Genomic DNA, 19,953 nt, shown 5'->3' on the forward strand with positions numbered 1-19,953 from the left:
CAAGGGAGGAGAGCAAAAGAAGAAAGGAACAGAGAACAACTACAAAAAACAACCAGAAAACAATTTTAACAAAATGGCATTAAGTAAATAACTATCAATAATTATTTTCAATATAAATGGACTAAAAATAAATGCTCTAATCAAGACATGACCTAACTGAATAGATAAAAAAGACAAGACCCATATGTATGCTGACTACAAGAGACTCACTTCAGACCTACAGACAACCACAGATGGAAAATGAAGAAATGGAAAAAGATATCCCATGCAAATGGAAGTGGGAAAAATAAAGCTGGGGTAGCAATACTTAGATCAGATTTTTTTTTTCTTAGATCAGATTTTAAAAACAAAGATAAGTAAGAAACAAAAAGGGCATTACATAATGATAAACAAGAGAATATAAAATTTTATATATGTATGCACTCAAGATGGCAACACCTAAATACATAAAGCAAATATTAACAGTCACAAAGGTAGAAACTGACATTAACATATAATAATAGTAGGTGAATTTAACAGCACATTTACATCAGTGGATAGATCATCCAAACAAAATCAGTAAGTAAACTGTGACACTGAATGATACACTAGACAGATGGACTTAATAGATATATACAAAACATTCCATCAAAAAAGAGCAGAGTAATTCTTCTCAAGTGCACATGAAACATTCTCCAAGATAGATCATATGTCAGGCCACAAAACAAGTGTTAATAAGTTTAAGAAAATTGAAAACCTATCATGCATCGTTTCCAACCACAATGGTATGAAACTAGAAATCAATTACAAGAAAAAACACAAATACATGTAGGCTAAACAACATGCTACTAAATAATCAATGGGTCAACTAAGAAATCAAAGAGGAAATTAAAAAAAATACATGGAGACAACTGAAAATGAAAACACACAGTCCAACTCTTTGGAACACAGAAAAAGCAATCCTAAGAGTGAAGTAGCAATATAGACCTACCTCAAGATACAAGAAAAATTTCAAAAATCTAATCTTATTCCTTAATAAACTAGAAAAATGAACAAACTATTTCCAAAGTTAGCAGAATGAAGGAAATAATAAAGATTAGATTGAAAAAATAGAAAAGATGAAAGAAACTAAAAGCTGGTTCTTTGAAAAGATCAACAAAATTGATAACTTTTACCCAGTCTCATCAAGAAAAAAAGAGAGAACTCAAATAAATAAAATTAGAAATTAAGAACAGAAATTACAACCACCACTGTAGAAATACAAAGAATTATAAGATAATACTATGAAAAATTACATGCCAACAAATTGGGCAACCTAGAAGAAATAGATAAATTCCTATAAATATACAATCTTCCAAAACTGAATCACGAAGAAATTTGAACAGACTATCAGTTACAAAATTGAAATGGAAATCAAAAAACTCCCAACAGGGGCACCTGGGTGTCTCAGTCAGTAAAGCATCTGCCTTCAGCTCAAGTCATGATGTCAGGGTCCTGGGATCAAGAAGCAGGGAGCCTGCTTCTGCCTCTCCCTCTGCCCTCTCCCCTCCGCTGCCCCGGTTCATGTTTGTTCTCTCTCTCTCTCTCAAATGAATAAATAAAATCTTAAAAAAAAAGAAAACTCCCAACAAACAAAAATCCAGGACCAGATGTCTTCACAGGTGAACACCAAATATTTAAAGAAGAGTTAAGGGGCGCCTGGGTGGCTCAGACATTAAGTGTCTGCCTTCAGCTCAGGTCATGATCCCAGGATCCTAGGATCGAGCCCTGCATCAGGCTCCCTGCTCGGCGGGGAGCCTGCTTCTCCCTCTACCACTCACCCTGCTTGTGTTCCTGCTCTTGATGTGTCTCTCTGTCAAATAAATAAATAAATAAAATCTTAAAAAAAAAAAAGCCTTTAAAAAAAAATAAAATAGAGTTAATGTCTATTCTTCTCAAACTATTCCAAAAAAATAGAAGACAGAAAATTTCCAAATTTATCCTATGAGGCCAGCATTATCCTAATATCAAAACCAGACAAACATTACAAAAACCAAAACTACAAGCCAATATCCTTGATGAACACAGGTGCAAAACTCCCCAAAAAATATTAGCAAATCAAAATCAACAATACCTTAAAAGGATCACTCACCACTAGAATTTTTTCCAGGGATGCAAGAATGTTTCACTATTCACAAATCATTATGATACATCATATTAACAAGAGAAATTATAAAAACCATATGATCATCTCAATAGATGCAAAAAAAAAGCATTTGAAAAAAACACAACATGCATTCATGATAAAAGCTCTCAAAAAGATGGTTTTAAAGGGAACATACCTCAATATAATAAAGGTCATATATAAAAAATCCACAGCTAACATCCTATTAAATGGCAAAAAGCTGAAAGTTTTTCCTCTAAGATCAGGAACAAGACAAGGATGTCCACTTTCATCACTTTTTTTGACATAGTACTGGAAGTCCTAGCCACATCAATCAGACAAGAAAAATAAATAAAGAGTATGCAAATTATAAAGGAAGAAGTAAAACTGCCACCATTTGCAGATGACATGATATTATATATAGAAACTCCTAAAGACTCTACCAAAAAACTATTAGAACTAATAATGGATTCAGTTGCAGGATACAAAATTAATATACAGAAATCTGTTGTATTTCTATACACTAATAAAAAATTAGCAGAAAAAGAAATTGAGAAAACAATCACATTTACCACTGCATCAAAAAAAATAAAATACTTAAGAATAAATTTAACCAAGGACTGGTGAACAAACTATAGTATGAAAACTGTAAGACCCTGATAAAATAAATTGAAGCTAACACAAATTAAAAGGAGCACTATGCTCGTGGATTGAAAGAATTAATATTGTTAAAATGTCCATATTACCCAAAGCAACCCAGATTCAATGCAATCCCTATCAAAATACCATAAGTATTTTTCACAGAACTAGAACAAAGAATCCTAAAATTTGAATGGAATCACAAAAAACCCCACAAAGCCAAAGCAATCTTGAAAAAGAAGAACAAAGCTGGAGGTATCACAATCTCAAATTTCAACACATACACAAAGCTACAAAAAGATATGGTACTGGTAGAAAAACAGACACATAGATCAACAGAACAGGATAGAGCCCAGAAATAAACACATGCTTATTTGGTCAGTTAATCTATGACAAAGGAGGCAAGAATATACAATGGGGAAAAGACAGTCTCTTCAATAAATGATGTTAGGAAAACTGGACAGCCACATGCAAAAGAATGAAACTGGACCATTTTCTATCATACACAAAAATAAACTCAAACTGGATAAAAGGCCTAAATGTGAGACCTGAAATCATAAAACTCCTGGAAGAAAACATACACAGTAGTCTCTTGGACATTGCTCTTAGCAACATATTAATGGAAATGTCTCCTGAGGCAAGGGAAACAAAAGCAAAAATAAACTATTGAGACTATATCAAAATAAAAAGCTTTGCACAGCAATGGAAACCATCAATAAAATCAAAAGGCAGCCTGTCAAAAGGGAGTAGATATTTGCAAATGATATATTCAATAAGGGGTTAATATCCAAAATATATAAAGGACTTATACAATTCAATACCAATCTCTCCAAATAATCCAATTAAAAAATGGGCAAAGGACCTGAATAAACACGTTTCCAAAGAAAACATACAGATGGCCAACAGTACATGAAATGATGCTAAACATCACTCATCATCAGGGGAATGCAAATCAAAACCACAATGAGATATCACTTCACACCAGTCAGAATGGCTAGTAACAAAAAAATAAAAATTAAGAAGTGTTGGTGAGGATGTGGAGAAAAAGGAATCCTCATGCACTGTTGGATTGTCCATTGATACAACCACTGTGGAAAATAGCACAGAGGCTCCACAAAAAGTTAAAAATAAAAATATTATATGTTCCAATAATTCCACTACTGGGTATTTACCCAAAGAAAACAAAAACACTAATTCAAAAGATATATGCACCCCTGCAGCATTATTTACAACAGCCAAGATATGGAAGCAACCTAAGGGTATGTCTATAGATGAATGGACAAAGAAGTGGTATACACACACAGAGGAATATTACTTAGGCAAATATAACAACATGGAAGGACCTAGAGGGTATTATGCTAAATGAAATAAGTGATAGAGAAAGACAAAAATTAAATGATTTCACTTATATGTAGAACCTAAAAAACAAAACAAATGAACAAATAAACAAAGAGAAACAAACACTACAAAGAACAGATTAGTGGTTGCCAGAGAGAAGGGGGGTGGGGGACAGGCAAAAGAAGTGGAGGGGATTAAGAGGTACAAAAGTACAATTATAAAATAAGTCAAAGAAATGAAAAGTATAGCATGGGGAATATAGTCAATAATACTGTAATACCATATGGTGACAGTTGGTGATTTTACCTATCATGGTACACACTGACTAATGTACAAAATTATAGAATCACTATGTTGTACACCTGAAACTAATGTAACATTCTATGTCAACTGCATTCCAATAATAAAAATAAATGTGTGTATATTTATAATTACATTTATACTACCATGAACGACTATGTGATTCAGTAATCAAACTTCTGGGTATATATGCAAAGGCAATGCAACTATGTATTTTACCCACTTTATGGTTGTTCATAGGAGTTAGTTTGAAAATGTCAAATTCTTTTGTAAACCCATAAAGTGGGTAAAGTACATACTGGCACTGCAGATTAGGAAATGGAGGAGAGGCTATGTAACTTATGAAAAATCAAAGCTAATAGGTAACAAATTCAAAATTCAAACATGTTTCTAACTCCATATCTGTGCTCTTCCCACTTTATAAGACAGCCTTTCCAAAAATGGAGGTAGAACATCAGGGGTCAGAAATTACGCCACTAGTCAAGATAAAATAATATGTGGAAAACCAAACAATCCAGGTATCAAAGATACAATTCTAAAAGTAAAGCAACTTGCAACTCCATTCAAAAATTTTATTTATGAATCCTGCTCCATCAAAGTTGGGTTTGCATATAAAATATTAAATAGACAATTTGGTTAGAGTGAAGAATATAGGAATAAAAGATACTGTAGAAAGGATGGTAATATTCATATTAAATATGCAAGGAAAACAAACTACCAATCAGAACTACCAAAGTATGAAGAATCAAATGATGCTTTGTAATATTTTAGACAGTAAGTACCAAAATTACAAAAGTAATGTTTTCTTAATGTGCTTTATAAATGGTAATACAACCCAAATACATCCACATACTTGGCAGTCAAAGGTAGGCTATAAACCAAGAACCACAAGAACAAGGAAAAGAACCAATAACAGCTACAACCCTGAGATAGGAAAATGAGTATCTACTACTGAAGTATATTGGGGGCAAGATGGCCTGGCAGGGATTTCTGATCCAAAATCAAATCAATGTAGATATTCAAAATATATTTTTGAAGGACAGATTGCAAACCTTAACAAATATCTCAGTTGAGGAAGTCAAAATGAATTCTTCTTTTTAAAGATATATTTACTTATTTGAGAGAGAGAGAAAGTGAGAGTAAGAAGGCATGAGAGGGAGGGGCAAAGGAAGAGGGAGAGAATGCCAAGCAGACTCCATGCTGAGTGTGGAGCCCACCGCGAGGCTTGATCTCACGACCTTGAGATCATGACCCGGGGATCATGACCTGATCCAAAACCAATAGTCGGATGCTCAACCGACTGAGCCACCCAGGCACCCCCAAAATGAATTCTATCATATGTTTCCAGTACTTCCTAATGCCTGCCACTACATATCCTATTTTATTTGTTAAAAGATTCTAACTACCCAATTTCTAAAGAGATGAGCTGTGAGCAACTTTCTAGAGAAGCAATGACAGACACTATGTATTATGAGTAAGTTGCTATGTATCATTAGTGATTCAAAGATGAAGAACCTTCTCCAGGAGTTTATAGTCTACTCAGTGGGCATGCACTCATGGTATAATATGGTAAATCCTCTAGGAAAATTACAAACAGGGTCCAAGGTGAAAGAAAGTATCCTCAGTTGGAGGACAGAAAAAAGTTTCACTTATTCTGAGAACAAAAGAAAGAAATATTTCAAAAAGCAAAAAGATGAGAGAAAAGTTTCTCTAGTACGGTGAAACATGCAAGGTGTAGGAAAGACCTTCCTATGTGTTTTGTATCCTCTTCGACCTTTTTTTTAATTCAAGTATAATTAACATTCAGTGTTATACTAGTTTTAGGCATAAAATATAATGACTCAACAATTCTATACATTTCTCAGGGCTCAGCATGATAAGTATACTCATAAGCTCCTCCATATTCTGGATTACTGAGATCCCCTCAACATTTTGGAAAATCCTTACATTAGATCTTGCACATCATCCACACCTGAAGCAAATCCCACAAGCCAAGAGATCTTGTTTAACAGGGAAAAGTAAACTAAAAGATGAAAAAACACTGAGCACATATTTAAAAGCAATGTTCATAGGAAGACTTGAGCCAGTGGCAAAAGGGAAACTTCATTTGCAATGGCTTTTAGTTATGAATCTTAGAAACACTAGTGTGCCAACATACTGCTTAAGAATTTATTACTTTTAAAATAACTCTTTGGAAGCAAAGCTGTGTTTTGTTTATAACCATCCAGTTTCTAACACAATAGTGAACATGTACCAGAAGTTAATTGACTTTGATTTCCTTTTGATGTACTCATGTCTTAAGCATACTATGCACTGGAATAAAATTTGATAACTTCCTTGGAAAATTAAAGAGTACATACTTCACGTTGGAACATAAATGGTAAATGTTTTTAAAATTTTTGCCAGAAGACAATTTCAACAGAAAATTCCATTAAAATGGCAGCATTCATATCCACTCACTTTAAGGATCCCCAACAAAGGAAAACTGGGCTAGACCATTCAACTTGGACTTCAAAAGTGAGTGAACTTAATGGTATTTGGCCAAAGCCTTTATTAAATTCTCAGGCTTAATTAGAGGATACCAAACCTTATATACCAGACTTGTTATATGAATACTTTCCTCTACCATTTCAAATTTTTGCCATAGATCCTACCATGGTCTGAATAAAGATATGCTTATTTGGGGAGTCTGTTATTTTGAGTATAGTTATTGATGTATATTGTTGTTGTCTTAATGAACTAATTCTGCAATAACAGCTACACTGGTAGGAAATCTGCTAAAATGGCTGAGTTGAATCCTAATAAAGCCAATCCATAATGCCAACGGCAACTGTGTTCATAATCATAGTAACAACACTGCACTTCTTTCCCAATACAATTCACAATTCCAAATGCCATTTCCTACCTCACACCTATCCACATGCACAACTGGAAGATTACCTGTTTTGATTTTTACAATATTTCTTCCCTCCATTAATATGTACTCTTGAAAAGCAACTTATCTTATGTATTAAGTCAAAGTTTGAAATCACCAGTATCATATGCACTGCATTAAACTGCTTCTGTATTTTAACTATTAAAATAAAAATGCTTTAAATTTATGATAGTACAAAAATGTTGAATGTTATAAAAAATACTTACACTTACATAATAATTTTAACATTCAAATTCCAAAACAGCATGAATTTTATTTATATATATATATGTGATAATTTTTCAAAGAATAAAGTTCATTTAAGATTCCAAGAAGTTATTTTTTGGGCGGCGCCTGGGTAGCTCAGTTGACCAAGCATCTGCCTTCGGCTCAGGTCATGATCCCAGGGTCCTCCCGGGATCAAGCCCCACATTGGGCTCCCTGCTCAGCAGGGAGTCTGCTTATCTCTCTCTTTCCCTATGCCCCTCCCCCTACTCATGTGCTTTCTCTTTCTCTCTCTCAAATAAAGAAATAAAATCTTAAAAAAAATTTGAAGAAGTTATTTTGTTGGTAAATACTTTAAAGACATTAAAAGATCTTTTTCAAAATTAGTTATAATATTAATGTCTATAGAAACTGAGTTTAAAGTATGAGATGATCATTGGGGATCATTTGTTGTCCTTCATAGGCTATCATAAATCAGATTATCTCATGACCTCAATGTAAAACTTCAAACAGTTGACTATTTTTCCATTTCGACCAGAAGTTATTTACTTTACACCTGACTGGTTCTTTAGCACAGATTTAGATACTAGCTTTCACATGTTAGGTGCATTTCTTATCTGGTGAATATAACCATATCTGAATATTAAAGGAAAATATAAATAATATTATCTTTGCTATGCAAATTAGAAATGCCTCTGGGATAAAACCAGCCCCCAGGTATTTTCAAATAAGCAGATGCAGAAGTGTATTTCATGTTCAGTTTACTTCCCAACTACTTTAAATACTATTGATCTCAGCATTGTTTACATATAATTATATCTGGTTCATTTTCCTTTGAAACATTTATTTTTGATGATAACATGAAAATTTACCAAAGGCACTGAAAGGAACAGGTAAGCCTTTATCAATGTTACTGAATGGCCAAAGATTACTGTTGGTGTCTCATGTGAACATTTTAAAGTTACCACAGTTGTATTTTTTTATTGCTCAAGACTCCAATTCAACATTTACATGTCTTTTCTTATTGTTTTAAAAAACAGGAAATATTTGTTCACAGAGTAATCTTTAATGCTACAGATAGTTTTCAAAAGTTTATAGTAAAACACTATAATCCTACTCAATGGGTTTTTGGGGTCACTCTTTTCTTCCTGGTTTATATTCTCCTGAATAACCTTATAAAATGATAAATCTGCTAAAAACAATTTTAGCAAATCCTCAAAAAAATGAGGATTGTTTGGTGTTACTTCCAGATAACAGAATGAAAGTGCGTGCTATTCATAAGTATAATATAGTTTAGATTTACAATTGGTTTTAAAATGTTTTAGTTTGGGAGTGCCTGGGTGGCTTAGTCAGTTAAGCATCCAACTCTCAATTTCGGCTCAAGTCATGATCTTGGGGTCAAGGGATCGAGCCCCACATTGGGCTCCACAGTCAGTGCAGAGTCTGTCCCTCTCCCTCTGTTCCTCCCCCTGCTCGTGTTCTCTCTCTCTAAAATAAATAAATAAAATCTTAATAAAATGTTTTAGTTTGTTTACTAATTATAAATTCATTATATACTCACCCGACCCCCAATACATACATAAAAGTAAATAATTCCCAATGGCAATTGAAGGCCTATACTTAACTGCTAGAATTCTGGGATACTATTGTCTACACATAAATGAACATAAGATACTTTGAAGACAAAGATCTTCCAGAAACAACTAATGATCTATTTCACTTGACTTTATGAGTAATTTCATCAGTTTTATAGATGTTGGAGCTCTCCCAGCTGGGACTCTCCCATTATAACTCACATAATTATGTTCAACTGAATAAAGCTCTAGGTCAGATATGGCATATAGGGTTTCTCACCTGTGCAAAAGCAGAGATCTGACTGGAATGCTGTTTTAATTCAGGACTCAACAGGAAAGAGAATTGTAAGCAATCAGTAAAGACTACTATGGCATGTAAGGGGAAGAATGATGACACAATGGCCAGGTATTTACCCCCCTCCCCTAAGGTAAAAGCTTCACCTATCAACTGCTTAAATCTCATCTGAATAGGAGATTCTAACAATGTCATGTCACACAGTCCAATTAATTCCTAAATAGAGTGTCAAAATATAAGTTTTAAAAACATGATCAATGGGGCGCCTGGGTGGCTCAGCCATTAAGCGTCTGCCTTCGGCTTGGGTCATGATCCCAGGGTCCTGGGATTGAGCCCCATAGCGGGCTCCCTGCTCAGCGCGGAGCCTGCTTCTCCCTCTCCTTCCCAGCTCCTGCTCTCTCTTGCTATCTCTGTCTCTCTCTCTAATAAATAAATAAAATCTTTAAAAATAAATAAATAAAATAAAAACATGATCACCTTCCACTCGTAGGAAAAAGGATTCCAAGTAATTCTCTCCACGTCTCCTTCAAAGCACAACTAAAAACCCTGGGCATTATATATAAAACAAACCAGAAAACTCTGAAGGTGGAGGAAAAAGGACAGGCTGGGAATCTTGGAGCTCAAGGAACAACACAGTGATAAGTTCCCTAGATTTTCTTTTTGCCTTATATATCCCAGATTTGGAGGTGGAAAAGTTGACAACCTAGAAATGTCAATAAGTGCAGTAAAAAAAAAAAAAAAAGTCTCGCAAAAGCCTGTTCTATCTAGCCAAAAAACCAGGAAAGAGGTAGCCTAACAAGAAAGAAAACTTTAGACATTAACCACTCTATCTCAGCCTATCACCACAAGAAAAAACAATGTGGCCCCACTACCACCCACACCAACAAAGGCCAAGTGGGGAACCCAGACTTCAATCCATGCAAGGCTGTACCTCCCCTTCCCCACTGGGGCAATGTCTGAAATTTCACTATTCTGGAGAATCCTTACAATTAGATCTTGAACATCATCCACACCTGAAGCAAATCCCACAAGCCAAGAGATCTTGTCTAACAGGAAAAAGTAATCAGAACTTTCACCACTGCCTGGAAGTCAGTGAAGGAAGAACAGTAAGGAGGTATTCTAGTTCTTCCCAGCCAGGGTGCATCAGTGGAGGCCTAGCAGAGAGTGGTAACTCCACTCTCTGCCACTCCACTCCACTCCACTCTCTCCACTCTCTGCCATTCAGCAGTAATAAGAAGCCCTTCCCCCACAATTCAGATGTCAACAAAGGCTGAGAAAGGAATCTAAACTTCTAACCTCTTCTAAAGTAAAAGAGAGGTACCACCTCTCCCCCTGATGGAGTGGTATCAAAGAAAGCCAGCTTAAACAGAAGGTTTAAATAAGACATGGAGTCCAACATGTCCAGTTGCAATTAAAAAAATAACTCATCATACCAAGAACCAGGAATATATAAATGAATTTTAAAAAAATCAATAGAAGCTAACACCAAGATGACAGAAGTGTTAGAATTATCCAACTAAATTGTAAAGCAAACCATAGTGAAAATGCCTTAACAAGCAATTATAAAGACACAAGAAACAAACTAGAAACCTCAGCAAAGTCACAAAAAGCCTCAGCAAAGAGAGAGATACAAAGAAAAATCAAATGGAAATTTTAGAAATGAAAAGTGCAAAAACCAAAATAATCCTACAGAGGACAGAGTAAAGAATCAGTGAACCAGAAAAGAGAAAAATAGAAATTAAGACGAATGGTTCTTACTTCCCCTAAAGACACCGACTTTGTCTCCACAAACATTTCTAGAACTCCTCCAACAGACTATGACCAGTAATGTTTTTCAAAATTGTAGCTTTTCCTCGGGCTTTCAAGGGTTATTTTCTTATACTCTATGATGTCAAGGATAAAACATCAGCATAAATGAATAAACTATTAATCATGTTGGAGGCATTAATGTAAAAAATTTTTACACATCAAATACTTTATGAAAGCAACATATATACACTTATAACTAGACTTAGCAACAAGTGCATTGAAATTCCTAGACAGCTGTTTGACCTAGATTATATTTTTTTACCACATTCAGCCTTTTCTAAAGAAAATTCTTCATCTTTAAGTTTTAAAAGTTTAGCCAATTTTAGAATGATATCCAGAAAATAAAAAGGAACATCCATAGAAAAACCTGAGGCATTCATACCTTTGATAATTATGAAAACTATGATTTAAAGGCAGTGAAAAACCCAAGTACTTGCAGTTATTTTGAGTAATTCCCAACACTCTGACACCCCTATGTATTTTATTCACACGAGATTCTAAAAGTACCCATAGATTTCTTGACCTACTGGCATAGTAAATGAAAGTAATAAAATTATCATTAATCATCTCCAAGCAGGCATCCAAAAAAGAGAAGAAATCAAGAAAAAGGTAGTTCCACGTGCATTTTAGAAAATTGTGATTTTTAAAAATTTTATGGGTATAGTTAACATACAGTGTTACACTAGTTTCAGGTATACATAGTGATTCAACTTCTTTATATATTATGCTACGCTCACAAGTTTAACCACCCTATGTCACCATACAGCACTATTACAGTATTATACTATTATACACTATTATACTATTACACTATTCCCTATGCTGGGCCTTTTATTCCCACGACTCATTCATTCCATAACTGGTAACCTGTATCTTTCACTCCCCTTCATTCAGTTTGCCCATCCTCCCATTCCCCTCCCCTCTGGCAACCATTAGTTTGTTGTCTATATTTACAGATATGATTGTTTATTAATTTGGTTTTTTTAGATTCCACATATAAGTGAAATGATATGGTATTTGTCTCTCTCTGTCTGACTTATTTCACTTAGCATAATACCCTCTAGGTCGATCCATGTCACAAATACCGAGATCTCATCATTTTTTATGACTGCATAATATTCCATTACACATTTATACCACATCTTCCTTATTCATCCATCTATCAATGGACACTTAGGTTGCTTCCATATCTTGCTTATTGTAAATAATGCCACAATAAACACAGGGCATATATCTTTTTAAATTAGTGTCTTCCTTTTATTTGGATAAATACCCAGTAGTAGAATTATTGGTCATATAGTATTTCTATTTTTAATTTTTTGCTGAACTTCCATACTGTTTTCCACAGTGGCTGCACCAGTTTGCATTTCCACCAACCGTGCACTAGGGTTCTTTTTTTTCACACCCTCACCAACACTTATTTCTTGTCTTTCTTATTTAGCCATTCTGAGAGGTATTAGGTGACATGTCATTGTGGTTTTGATTTACATTTCCCTGACAATTAGTGATGCTGAGTATCTCTTCATGTGTCTGATGGACATCTATAGGTCTTCTTTGGAAAAACATACTACCCAAAGCAATCTACAGATTCAGTGCCATCCCTACCAAAATACCAACAGCATTTTTCACTGAACTAGAACAAATAACACTAAAATTTGTATGGAACCACAGAAGACCCAAAGAGCCAAAGCAACCTTGAGAAAGAAAAACAAAGCTGGAGATATCACAAGATTTCAAGATATACTACAAAGCTGTAGTAATCAAAATAGTATGGTACTAGCACAAAAACAGACACAAAGATCAATGGAACAGAATAGAGAGCCCAGAAAAAAATCCCATGTTTATATGGCCAATTAATCTTCAATAAAAGGGCCAAGAATATACAATGGGAAAAGACAGTCTCTTCAATAAATGGTGCTGGGAAGTCTAAACAGCAACATGTAAAAGAATGGAACTGGACCACTTTCTTTCGCCATACACAAAAATAAACTCAAAGTGGATTAAAGACCTAAATGTGAGACCTGAAAGTATTTTTTTTTTAAAAGATTTTATTTATTTATTTGACAGAGAGAGACACGAGAGAGGGGACACAAGCAGTGGGAGTGGGAGAGGGAGAAGCAGGCTTCCCACGAAGCAGGGAGCCCGATGCGGGGCTCGATCCCAGAGCCCTGGGATCATGACCTGAGCCGAAGGCAGCCGCTTAATGACTGAGCCACCCAGGCACCCTGAGACCTGAAAGTATTTTAGAAAATGTTTAAGCAATAGCTACTGTTTTAAAATTTTCAAGAAAAAAAGAAAGGAATCAAGTTTTAAGATAAAATAACCCCAAGATCTCAGTAGCTTAATACCCAACAACACACAGTTTACTACTAATAGCACCTTCTGATACAAGTTAGAGACGGATGGAAAGGGAGAGTGCTCCGCTTTATGAGTCACTCAAAGACCCAGCTTCTTCCATCTTGTGGATCCTCTGAATCCTTCCCATTCAGCTGGCAGATAGGACAAGAGAGCTGGTGCAAGAGTGCCTGGCCTAAAAAGTATCTTTCCTGTGCCAGGCCTAAAAGTAGGATATATTATTTCCACCCACAATCCATTTGCCAGAATTCAATTGTAATGTCATGCCTAAAGGCAAAAGGAAACTGGAATACGGTCCAGTTGTATGCCCAGAAAAAAGAAAGTAAGCCCTAGCAGTCTCTGCCATAAGAGTATCAGTACCTTATTAGAAGTCTGAAGAAATGGCATAATGATATCTGAAATATTTTCAATACAGATTAGTATTCCCTATATTGCAGGTATAGTGGGCTTGACCACAAGACTGTAAGCACCAAAAAGCTACACTTCCCTTTTTCACCATTGTATTTACAGTGCCTGGTATAGTGCTGGACATCTCCTAAACATTCGATAAATATTTCATGCTAAATCAATCAATTGATGGAAAGAAATCATGTTAAATTTCTAATATTCAGTATCCACTAATTGGGAACTTTCTACATAACAGTAAAACAGAAGCACTATATTTCTATATAAGGAAAATAAGAGCTCACTTTCAGTATAACTAACTCTGAGGACTGGCAAAGCATTGTCAACAGTTTTACTCTTTAAAAATAAATCAGAAGGGGTATTTTAGGCTCCCACCAGGAATGCAAAATGACCTCCTCTTCTCCTTCTGAAAAAAGCACAAATTAGAGTCTCCAAATAGTTTAAATTTTAGTCTCGAGTAATATACACAAAGACAAGGCCAATTTCAATGGTTCAAAAGGATGTTAACAGTAATTATTTGGACCAATAAAAAGAGATCCTAGATATTTACAAGACTGCCATTATAATCTACTAGTTCTAGGATTACTCAAGATTCTGAATCTACTCAAAGTAAATGTGAAAATCGGCCAGACTATGAGAGTTAACAAACTTTCCATAAACTCCTGCCCCTATATTTTGTGACTGCAACTAACCTGGTATTCTGGCAAAACTACTGCCCTCACTAAACCAACACAAGACCTCAGAATTGATTACCCCACCTCCCCACACCCACAACCCCAGTCATAGTCCTTATTTAACAGGGCCTTAAACCTCTCAGGTTTCAAATTTAAAAAAAAAAAAGGAAAAAGATACATCTTTATAACAAATGATATACAAAGTATACCATTTATATAAAGTATAATAAAATAAATATTTGTGGTTAATAAATACTGCTTAATGAATCTTTTCAACAAGTAATTCAAGAATGTTAAAAATACCAAAAGGCTGGGGCACCTGGGTGGCTCAGTCATTAAGTGTCTGCCTTCAGCTCAGGTCATGATCCCAGGGTCCTGGGATCGAGCCCCGCATTGGGCTCCTGCTCGGCAGGAAGCCTGCTTCTCCCTCTCCCACTCCCCCTGCTTGTGTTCCCTCTCTTGCTGTGTCTCTGCCAAATAAATAAAATCTTTTTTAAAAAATACCAAAAGGCCTAAAAATCTGCTAGTTAATGGTCACATATGTTTATCTCTTATTTTTAACCAAGTTATACAGGTTACTTTTTCACTCAAACATAGTAACAAGACACAACAAAAAAGACCACTAATCAGCATCACCCATAATTTTCTCAAGTCATATATACTTCTACTATTTTTGTTGCTGCTGTTACAATTCCTTTAAAAAAGATGAGGAAGTATTTGTTTCTCTTCATGTATTTGATTTAAAAAAAAATTTTAGTGTACTAAGAAAATGTAACATGAGATCTACCTTAAAAATGTTTAAGTGCACAATACAGAATTGTTAACTATGGACACAATGTTGTATAGCAGATCTGAGGAATTTACTCATCTTGTATAACTGAAAATTTATACCTACTGAATAGGAAACTTCCCATTTCATACTCTCCTCCAGACCCTGAAAAAAACAGGGTCTCTACTTCTGTGAGTTTGACTATTTTAGATACTTCATAGAAGTAGAATCATGCAGTATTTGTCCTTCTGTGACTGGTTTTCACTTGGCATATGTCTTCCAGTTTTATTCATGTTGCATATAGCAGGATTTCCTTCTTTTTAAAGGCCAAATAATATTCCTTACATGTATATATCACATGTTGGTTTTATCCATTCATCTATCAATGAACATTTATGTTTTATCCATACCTTGGCTATTGTGCAATGCTGCAATGAACGCAGGAGTGCAGTATCTCTGATATCATGATTTTATTCCCTTTGGATCTATACCCAGAAGTGGGATTGCTAAATCACAAGGTAGTTATAGTTCTAATTTTTTGAGGAACCTCCATACAGTTTTCCATAATGCCTGCACCATTTTACATTCAGACAATCAGTGTGCAAGGGTTACAACTGTTCCACATCCATACTAGTTATCTTTTGCTTAATTTTTTTTTTTATAATCGCCATCCTGCCATTTATTCAAGTCCTGTGTCCATATTTAAACTGGGTTTTTAGCTATTGAATTATATGTATTCCTTACATATTTTGGATATTAACACATAATCAGACATACGGTTTGCAAATATTTTCTCCCATTCTGTAGTAGCCTTTCACTGTTTCCTGTTCTGTGTAGTATTTTGAGGTAGTCCCACTTGTCTATCTTTGCTTTTGTTGCTTATACTTTTCGTCACTACATAGAAATCACATCCAATATCAATATCATGAAGTTTTTCCCCTATGTTTCGTTCCAGCGGTGTTACAGATTTTGATCTTAAATTTAAATCTTTAATTCATTTTGAGTTGATTTTTGTGTAGTGTATAAGAAAGGATTCCAATTTCATGTTTTGGTATGTAAATATCCAATTTAACCAACACCACTGTTGAAGACTATCCTTTACCCATTTGACACTAATATCAAAAATCGATGACCATGTTTGCATGGATTTATTTCTGAGCTTTCTATTCAGCTCCATTGGTCTATGTGTCTGTTTTTATGACAGTACCATACTGCTTTGAATACTGTCACTCTGTAATACTGTCACTTTGATTTTGAAAGCAGGAAGTGTGATGCCTCCATCTTTGTTCTTCTTGCTCAGAATTGCTTTGGATACTTGAGCTCGTTTGTGGTTCCACATTTTAGTACTGTGCTATTTCTATGAAAAATGCTATTGGAATTTTGGTAGAGATTGCATTAAATCTGTAGAGTGTGATGAGTACTATGGATATTTTAACATATTAAGTCTTCCAATCCAGGAACACAGGATGTCTTTCCGTTTAATTTTTTTCATTGATGTTTTACATTTTTCAGTGTACAGACCTTTTACCCCCTTTGTTAAGTTTATTCCTAAGTATTTTATTCTTTCTCATGACATTATAAGGGAATAGTTTTCTTACTTCCTTTTAGAATAGTTCTTTGTTAGCATATACAAATGCAACTCATTTTTGTATATTGATTTTGTATCCCGCAACTTTACTAAATTCACTTATTCGAACAGTTTTTCTGTGGAGTCTTTAGGGTTTTCTACATGCAAATTATGCCATCTCCAAAGACAGTTTTCTTCCTTTCCAATTTGTTGCCTTTTATTTAATTTCTCTAAGACTTCCAAAACTGTGTTGAACAGAAGTACAGAAAGTCGGAATCCTGCTCTTTAAAAAAGCTTTCAGCTTTTCACCATTAAATATTTTTTGTTAGCTGTGAGCTTTTCATATATGGTTTTTATTGTGATGACGTAAACTCCTTCTATAGTTTGTTGAGAGATTTTTATTATGAAATAATGTCAAATTCTGTCAAATGCTTTTTCTGAATTGAAAGATCATGTGATTTTTATCCTTCATAATGTGATGTATCACATTTATTTACCTGCATTATGTTGAACCACCCCTGCATCCCAGGAATAAATACTACTTTATCGGGGCACCGCAGTGGCTCAGTCATTAAGCGTCTGCCTTCGGCTCAGGTCATGATCCCAGGGTCCTGGGATCGAGTCCCGCAGTGGGCTCCCTGCTCCGTGGGAAGCCTGCTTCTCCCTCTCCCACTCCCCCTGCTTGTGTTCCCCCTTTCGCTGTGTCTCCCTCTGTCAAATAAATAAATAAAATCTTTAAAAAAAAATACTACTTTATCATGGTGTATGATCCCTTTAAAGACCTGTTGAATTTGGGTTGCTAGCATTTTGTTGAGGTTTCCCGCATCTATGTTCATCAGGGATATTGGTCTGCAGTTTTCTTTTTTCATGGTGTCCTTTCCGAGCTTTGCTATCAGACTAATGCAGGTTTTGTAAAATGAGTTCAGATGTGCTTCCTTTTCTTTAAGTTTTTGGAAGAGTTTAAGTCTTAGTATTAATTCTTCTTTAATGTTTGGTAGAATTCACCAGTAAAGCCATCTGATCCTGTGATTTTCCTTGTTGGAAAGTTTTTGATCACTGTTTCAGTCTCCTTACTCACTATAGGTTTTTCAAATTTTCTATTTCTTCATTATTCAGTCTTGGTAGGTTGTTTCCTGGAATTTATCCATTTATTTTAGGTTATTCAATTTTTTGACATTTATTTGTTCACAGTAGTCTCTTATGACCCGTTTCATTTCTGTGGCATCGGTTGTAATGTCTCTTCTTTCGTTTGTGAATTTTTTCCTTTGAGCCTTGTCTCTTTTTCTCTTTTTGTAGCTAAAGTTGTATCAATTCTATTGATCTTTTCAAAAAACCAACTCCCAGTTTCATTTTTTCCCAGTTGTTTTTTTTCTTATTGCTTTTATGATCTCTTTCATTTATATATGCCCGATATTTCCTTCCATCTGCTAACTTTGGACTTAGTTTGTTCTTTTTCATGTTTCTTAGGTGTAAAATTGTTTTTTTTTATCTTTCTTCTTTTTTAATGTAGATCTTTATCACTATAAAATTCCCTCTTAGTATATCTTTTGCTGTGTCCCATAAGGCTTGGTATATTGTGTTTTCATTTTCACTTGTCTCAAGATATTTTAATTCTTTTGACTTCTGCTGAATCCATTTATCGCTCAAAAGTGTGTTGTTTCATTTCCATATATTTGTGAATTTTTCAGTTATCCTTCTGCTATTGATTTCTAAGTTCATTCTATTCTCATTAGAAAAAAATATTGATGATTTTATTTTTTTTATATTTGTTGAGACTTGTTACCTAAATGTGATTTATCCCGTAAATGTTCCATGTGCATTTGAGAACAATGTGTGTGTATTCTGCTGCTGTGGGGTGGAATGTTTGTTACATCTCTGTTAGGTCCATTTAGTCAATAGTGTTGTTAAAGTCCTCTGTTTCTTTACTGCTGTTCTGTCTGGACAGTCTATCGTTGAAAGTGGGGTACTGTAGTCCCCTAGTATTATTGTTTTGTTATCTATTTCTCTCTTTAGATTTGTCAATGTTTCCTTTATATATTTAGGTGGCTTGATGTTAAGGGCATATATTGTTATAATTATCGTATCTTCCTGATGAGTTAACTCTTGTCACTATGACTCATTGTGTCTTGTAACTTAAAATGTTTTCACTTGAAGTCTACTTTGTCTGATATACCTTTATTCATTCAGCTACTCTAGGTCTTTTGATTGGAGAGTTTAATGAATTTACATTTAAAATAATTATTGATAGATAAGGACTTACTATGGTCATTTAAAAAAATTGTTTTTTCTCTCTTTTAATTATTTTATTCCTCTTTTCTTCCCTTGTTATCTTCCTTTGAAATTGTAGTGATATGCTTTGATTCCTTTTTGTTTTTCTTTTGTGTATCTTCCATAGGTATTTTCTTTGTGGTTATCAGGATGTTAACATAAAACATCTTAAGTTATAACAGTCTATTATAAGCTGATAAGAACCTAACTTCAATCCATACAAAAACTATGTTTACTTCTCATCCACACTATTATTGATGTCACAATGTTTTCTTATATTGAATATCTATAAATATTTTACAGTTACAATTATTCTTAAGAATTCTGTCTTTAACTTTTATACTAGAGTTAAGTCATATATACACCATCATTATGGTATTACAGTATCCTGTATTTGTCCATATATTCACTTTAACAGTGAATTTTACACTTTTATATACTTTCGTGTTGCTATTTAGCATCCTTTTGTTTCAACTTAAAGAACTCCCTTTAGCATTTCTGGTAAGGCAGTTTTAGTGGTGATGAATTCCCTTAGCTTTTGCTTACCTATGAAAGTCTTCATTTCTCTTTCATTTTTGAAGGACAGTTTTGCTGGGGATGGTATTCTTCGATGGCAGGGTTTTTTTTGTTGCTTTTTTTTTTCCAGAACTTTGAGTATATCATCTCACTCCTTTTGGCCTGTAAGATTTCTGCTGAGAA

The 19,953-nt window shown here is 34.5% G+C and overlaps 1 protein-coding gene across 5 annotated transcripts in view; it reads right to left on the reverse strand.

Moving 5' to 3' along the window:
• The window catches only part of CNTLN (centlein), a 297,340-nt gene that overhangs the window by 249,528 nt on the left and 27,859 nt on the right, over window positions 1–19,953 (reverse strand). The window lies entirely within an intron of this gene.

This window comes from Phoca vitulina, unplaced genomic scaffold (genome assembly GCF_004348235.1).
Source record: "Phoca vitulina isolate PV1807 unplaced genomic scaffold, GSC_HSeal_1.0 scaffold67, whole genome shotgun sequence".
In the NCBI taxonomy this organism is placed as follows: domain Eukaryota; kingdom Metazoa; phylum Chordata; class Mammalia; order Carnivora; family Phocidae; genus Phoca; species Phoca vitulina.